This window comes from Marmota flaviventris, chromosome 4 (genome assembly GCF_047511675.1).
Source record: "Marmota flaviventris isolate mMarFla1 chromosome 4, mMarFla1.hap1, whole genome shotgun sequence".
NCBI classification, from domain to species: domain Eukaryota; kingdom Metazoa; phylum Chordata; class Mammalia; order Rodentia; family Sciuridae; genus Marmota; species Marmota flaviventris.
The window spans coordinates 52,989,400-52,996,040 of record NC_092501.1 but is presented as its reverse complement, the minus strand read 5'-3'; positions in this window follow the sequence as shown (position 1 = coordinate 52,996,040).

Below are 6,641 nucleotides of genomic sequence, written 5' to 3'. Positions count from 1 at the left end.
CTCAGTGGTAGAGCACTTGCCTGGCATGTATGAAGCACTGGGTTTGATTCCCCACACTGCATATAAATTAAAAAAAATAAGTCTATTGACAACTTCAAAAAAAATTTTTTTTAAATATTTATTTTTTAGATGGACACAACGCAATGCCTTTATTTTTATGTGGTGCTGAAGATTGAACCTGAGTCCTGCCCGTGCTAGGTGAGCGCTCTACCGCTGAGCCACAATCCCAGCCCTGACAACTTCAAAAAATTTTTGAGACAGGATCTCAGTAAATATCCCAGGCTGATCTTGAACTTGGCTCCTCCTGCCTCACCCTCCTGAATAGATAGGATTACAGGCTTGTGCCACTATGTCCTGCTACAGCAGTTCCTCCCTCCCTCCCTTCCTTCCTTCCTTTCTTCTTTCTTTCTTCTTTCTCCCTCCTTCTCTTCTCCTCCTCCTTCTTTTTTTTTATGGTACTGGGATTGAACCCCCACCTCATACAGCCTAGACAAGTGCTCCCCCACTAGGCCACCCCTCCAGCCCCCGTAGCACAGTTCACCCACCTGAGCGCTCAGTACCTGTGTGTTGAGCGGGTCCATGGAACCCAGCCCCTGTACTGGGAGGACAGAGGTAAGCTGTGAGGACAAAGCAGGCACTTCTTGGCCCAGTGGCCACCAAAAGGACATAAGACTCAGGTCAACAGCTTCCTCTGGTTTCAGGGTCTTTCACTTCCCTCTCCTGAGCAGGGGGAGGGCGCCCCTGTCTTGGCACACTAGTGTCTGCACCTCACATCTGCATGTTGTGGCACCTTCTGTGTGCACGGCTCAGGCGCCTTCTCGCCTCTACCCTCCTGTGACCTGAGCTGGGTGTACCACCAGGGACTGGCCCCAGATGGTCCAGCTCTAAAGGCCAGCCCTGTCTGCCTCAGAAACTCAGGCTCCTCCAGCTCCATGGCCAGCTGTCCTCCCCAGCCCTCCTGGGGGAGCCCAGATTGTGCTTCCCACAGGGTCAGGAGGTGAAGCCTCAGCCAGGCCTGGGAACCCCGTGGAATGGGAGGGCTTTGTGAAACAAACAGAGAGACCACCAGGAGAATGCCCTCTCCTCCCACCCCGGAAGCTTCTCAGAGATTCCCACAGCCCAGCCAGTGCCCTCTGCCTCCTGCTTCCCACCTCCCTCCGTCCCTCCCGTGAGAATCCCTGTGCTGAGGCTCAGCTGAAGCTTGATGACCCCAAGAGCCTGGGGTTGGGAGAAGGACGTGTGTGTGTGTGTGTGTGTGTGTGTGTGTGCGTGTGCGTGTGTGTGCGTGTGTGCAGGGTACACACAAGAATCAGGGCTAAGAACACACACTGAGCACCTAGTGCTTACCATGTGCCAGGCCCCGACCGTGCACAATTAACTTATGTCTCTCAAAGTCGCTTGATGATCAGAATCACTCAAGGCACCAAGGATAAAGGGATCCCAAAGTCAGGGTGCACTTTTTAAAGTGCCCTTTTAAGTTTTAATGACTTCAAAAGTATAAGTGACAGAAACGTATGAAGTCATCCTGTAATCATTTACTTAAAACTTATTAGATCTATTTATTTCTACTATTTTAAGTTTTTCTTTTTTGCTTCAGTCAACAATTGTCATTTTCAAAAAGCATTATGTTAGTTGGGCGAGGTGTTGCATGCCTGTCATCTCAGCGATTTCGGAGGCTGAAAAAGGAGGATTACAAGTTTGAGGTCAGCTTCAGCAATTTAGTGATGCCCTGTCTCAAAAAATAGGAAGAACTAGGGTATAACTCATTGGTAAAGTACATGTCAGTTCAATCCCCAGGACAAAAGAAAAGCACTAATATTCAAAAATATATCATTCAGCTGGGTGTGGTAATGCACCCTAATCCCAGTGACTTGGGTGAATGCAGCAGGAAGATCACAACTTCGAGACCAACCTCAGAAACTTAGTGAGGCCCTACTTAAATGAAAAATAGCCGTGGGATGGAAACAATCAAGAACATGAAGAGAGCCTGCAGAATGGGAGGATATTTTTACCACCTGCACCTCAGACACAGCATTAGTTTCCAGGTTATCCAAAGAACTCCAAAAATTTAACACCCAAAAAACAAATGACCCAATCAATGAATGGGCAAAGGAACTGGGCAGGCACTTCACAGAAGAAATACATACTAATGGTCAGCAATTAGAGAACTGCAAATTAAAACTACATTGAGTAGGGCACGGTGGCGCTCGCCTGTAATCCCAGTGGATGGGGGGTAGGGGGGAGCGGAGGCAGGAGGATCATAAGTTCAAAGCCAGCCTCAACAATTTATTGAGGCCCTAAGCATCTCAGTGAGACCCTGTCTCTAAATAAAATAAAAAATAGGGTAGGGAGGGCTTGGGATGTGGCTCAAGCGGTAGCGCGCTCACCTGGCATGCGTGCGACCCAGGTTCGATCCTTAAAACCACACAAACAAAGATGTTGTGTCCGCCAAAAACTAAAAAATAAATATTAAAAAAAAAATAGGGTTGGGGATGTGGCTCAGTGCTAGAGTGCCTCTGAATTCAATTCCTGGTACCTTCAAGGGAAAACTACACTGAGAGTCCATCTCACTCCAGTCGGAATGGCAATTATCAATAATATAAACAACAATAAATGTTGGTGAGGATGTGGGGAAAAAGGTTCACTCATACACTGCTGGTGGGATTGCAGATTGATACAACCACTCTGGAAAGCAGTATGGAGATTCCTTAGAAAACTTGGAATGGAACCACCATTTGACCCAGTTATCCCACTCCTCAGTTTATACTCAAAGGACTTAAAATCAGTATACAACAATGACACAGCCACATCAATGTTTATAGCAGCTCAACTTACAATAGCCACATTATGGAACCAAACTAAGTGCCCTTTAATAGATGAATGGATAAAGAGAATGTGATGTATATACACACAATGAAACATTACTCAGCCATAAAGAAGAATGAAATTATGGTATTTGCCACTAAATGAATGGAACTGGAGAATATCATGCTCAGTGAAATAAGTCAATCCTCCAAAACCAAGGGCTGAATGTTCTCTGTGATATATATTAACACATAAGGGAGGGTGGAGGGAAGACTAGAAGTTCATTGGATTAGACAAAGGGGAAGGAAGGGTAGGGATTGGGGATGGGAACAGGAAATGATGCAGTAGAATGAATTGGACATAACTTTCCTTTGCTCAACAAAATTAGTATAACTACACATCATGTACGACCACAAGAATGGGATCCTGAGTTATATTTCATGTATGTATAATACATATGTCAAAATACATTCTATCATGTATATCTAAAAACGGATAAAGCGCCTCTGGGTTCAATCCCCAGTAACACGCACACATACACCCTGTAATAATAAAATAAAATAAAATAATAAACAATCTATATTATTCAAAGACTAGGGGTATAGCAGTGGCCCCAGCTAAATACATACACATCTATATACACATAATAAATAATTCGAATATTTATTTCATATATACACATAATTGAAAATTTAAAGCCACCCACGTGTCTGTGGATATTCAAGTTAAAAGGTGAAAGGAGAAACAAACTGTGCTATATCCATATATTGGAATACCCACCGGACAGTAAAAAGGAATGAACTATTGATTCCTATGCTAAGGATGACTCTCAAAATGATGACGCTGCGCAAAGGAAGCTAGACAACAAGTGGTACATCTTGGCCAAGTGCATTTATATAAAGTTGTACAAAATGCAAACTAATGTATAGTGACAGAAAGCAGGTCAAGAGTTGCATGAAGAGGGAGGAATGATGCAGAGGGATAGATTTGGGGTGATAAACATGTTATCTTGATTGTGGAGATGGTTACATGCATAAACAAAAAAATCAAAATGAACACTTTTTAATTTTTTTAGTTGTATTAGACACAATATCTTTATTTTTATTGATTTATTTTTATGTGGTGCTGAGGATCAAACCCAGGGCCTCACACATGCAAGGTAAGCGCTCTAACACTGAGCCACAATCCCAGCCTGAACACTTTTAAATTGTCAACTGAAAATGAAAATGAATTTAAATGTAACAACCATTTTTTGTGTGTGTGGTTCTGGAGATCGAACCCAGAACTTTGTACATACTAGGCAAGCACTCTATCACTAAGCTATAACTCTATCCCTACATAGAATGAGCTCTGAAAATTTAAAAATTATTATTCAAAATTTATAGAATTAATGAGTGTAAAGATTTTTTTTTTCTGGTACCAGGGATTGAACCCAGGGGTGCTTAACTCCTGAGCCACATCCCCAGCCCTTGTTTGTATTTTATTTAGAATCAGGGTCTCACTGAGTAGCTTTAGCACCTTGCTAAATTGCTGAAGCTGGCTGCAAACTTGATCCACCTGTCTCAGCCTCCCCAGCTGTTGGGATTACTGGTATGCAGCCATGTGCCCTGTGAAAGTAAAGAAATCTTTTAAAGACATTTTTTTAGTTGTAGATGGACACAGTACCTTTATTTTATTTATTTACTTCTATGTGGTGCCGGGGATTGAAGTCAGTGCCTCACGCATACTAGGCAAGCTCTCTACCACTAAGCCACAACCCCAGCCCTAGAGTAAAGAAATTTACAGTCCCTTTTTATTTTATTTTGAGGCAGGGTCTCAATGTGTTTCCCAGGCTGACCTGAGAAACTTGTGATCCTCCTGCCTCAGCCTTCTGAGTTGCTGGATCACAGGCGTGTTCTGGCGTGCCTGGCTTAATAATTAAATTTGATATTCTAAGTTTGTGCAATTATACTTCTGAAATACAAGTATGCTTAATAGAATATACTATGAAAGCATTAAAGTAGTCCACAGACTTCGTGGGTCTGGAGTAGGACTCAGAAATTCTTGCCCTTTCCATGAGCCTTTTCTTGTTTGTGCTGGGATCAAACCCACAGCCTCATGCAGACTAGGCAAGGGCTCTTCCACTAAGCTATAACCCCCGCCCTCCAGGGAGTCTTGTTGTATTCTGTAGGTTGTTGGGTTTTTTTTTTTTTTTTGGTACAGGAATTGAACCCAGATGTGCTTAACCACGGAGCCACGTCCCCAGCCTCGTTTATTTTTTATTTTATATTAAAGTAGATGTTTCTCTTGTTTTCTTTCAAAAGAGGAAAAATCTGAGGCTCAGAGAGCCTCTCTGATTTGCCAAAGCTCTCACAGTTTAATAACAGTGCTGGGGTTGGGGCCCAGGCAGTCCAGACTCCAAAGTCAGGATGCGGACACTTGCATTTCAGACTCTGCAAAGCCCAGTGCCCTGTGGACCACTGACCACAGGGCTCCCGGATCCCTAGGCTGGTGCATCCCCCACTCACATCAAAGGGCCTTGGACTTCAAAGGCAGCTTGAGGGGAGATGCACATACCAGGCTGGAAATGCAGGGAAACCTGGGAGAGCTAATACGATTAACCACAGGCCCATGGGGCAGGAAGCCCTTCACTGAGCAGCTAATTCTCTGGAAGTGAGAATACATTCTCACTGAGCAAACACCCTCTGAGCTGAGCTCCTTTTATTCTGGGGCTACTAGCAAACCTCTGGACACGTGGGAATTAGGGGTGAGCTAGGAACTGTGCCAAGTGTGTGTCCATTCCATAGATGGAAAAATGTCAGAAGCCAGGCGATATCACATCTATGCTAGGCACAGTGCCGAGTGCTTTGGACACATGCCTCCGAAACTAGGTGCAGGGTGACCTGTCCCAAGCACAACTCCAAGGCATTTCTTTCATGCTGTATTCTGTAGGCTTTTTTTGGTTTGTTTGTTTTGGTACAGGGATTGAACCCAGGGGTGCTTAACCACGGAGCCACGTCCCTAGCCCTGTTTACTTTTTATTTTGAGACAAGGTCTCTCTCAGTTACCTGGGGCCTCAGTAAGTTGATGAGGCTCTCTTTGAACCTTCGATCCTCCTCCCTTAGCCTTCTGAACTGCTAGGATTGTAAGTATGCGCCCTGTGCCTGGCTGATTAATCCCATTTTTACTGATGAAAACCCTGAGGCTGGGATTGCTTAAGTACCTGCCCAAGATGGAGTTGGCACTGAATGGCTGAGCTAGAATTGGAGCCTAGGTCTGTTTTGATTCTGATCTCAACCCACATCAGTCAGGAAGGGACAAATAGCCAAGACCCCAGCCTGCCCTGGCTGGGGACCGGGTCCTCCAGCTCCAGTGTTGGCCACTTCCCTCCCAGGAGAGACCCCAGCCCAACCTTCCCAGCGTGGTCTCAGCTCCCGGGGCCCTTGCCCTCCTACCTGGTCCTATAGCTCCTGTTTCCATCCTCCCTGTGTGTGCCTCTCAGTGCCCTCTTTCCTCCCCCTTGGTAAGTGCTAAGCTCACACGACTTTTTTCTGTATCTGACCCAGGTCCTGAGAATGGCTGGTAACAGAAATTTAGGAGCACCTGCCCTACTGGGAAAATCCTCTTTAGTAGGGGAGTCCAGCCAAAAAGCTCTGAGGGTAGAGGTGGACAGTGGGAGGGGTGTTCAGATTAGGGCCTATGGGGGCTCCATCCAGCCCCCCCCCCAGCATGTGACTATTTTGGTCCTGGGATTGAACCCAGAGGCACTTTACCACTGAGCTACATCCCCAGCCCCCAACTTCCTTTATTTATTATTTTTTAAAATTTTAAGACAGGGTCTCAAAAGCTGCTTAGGT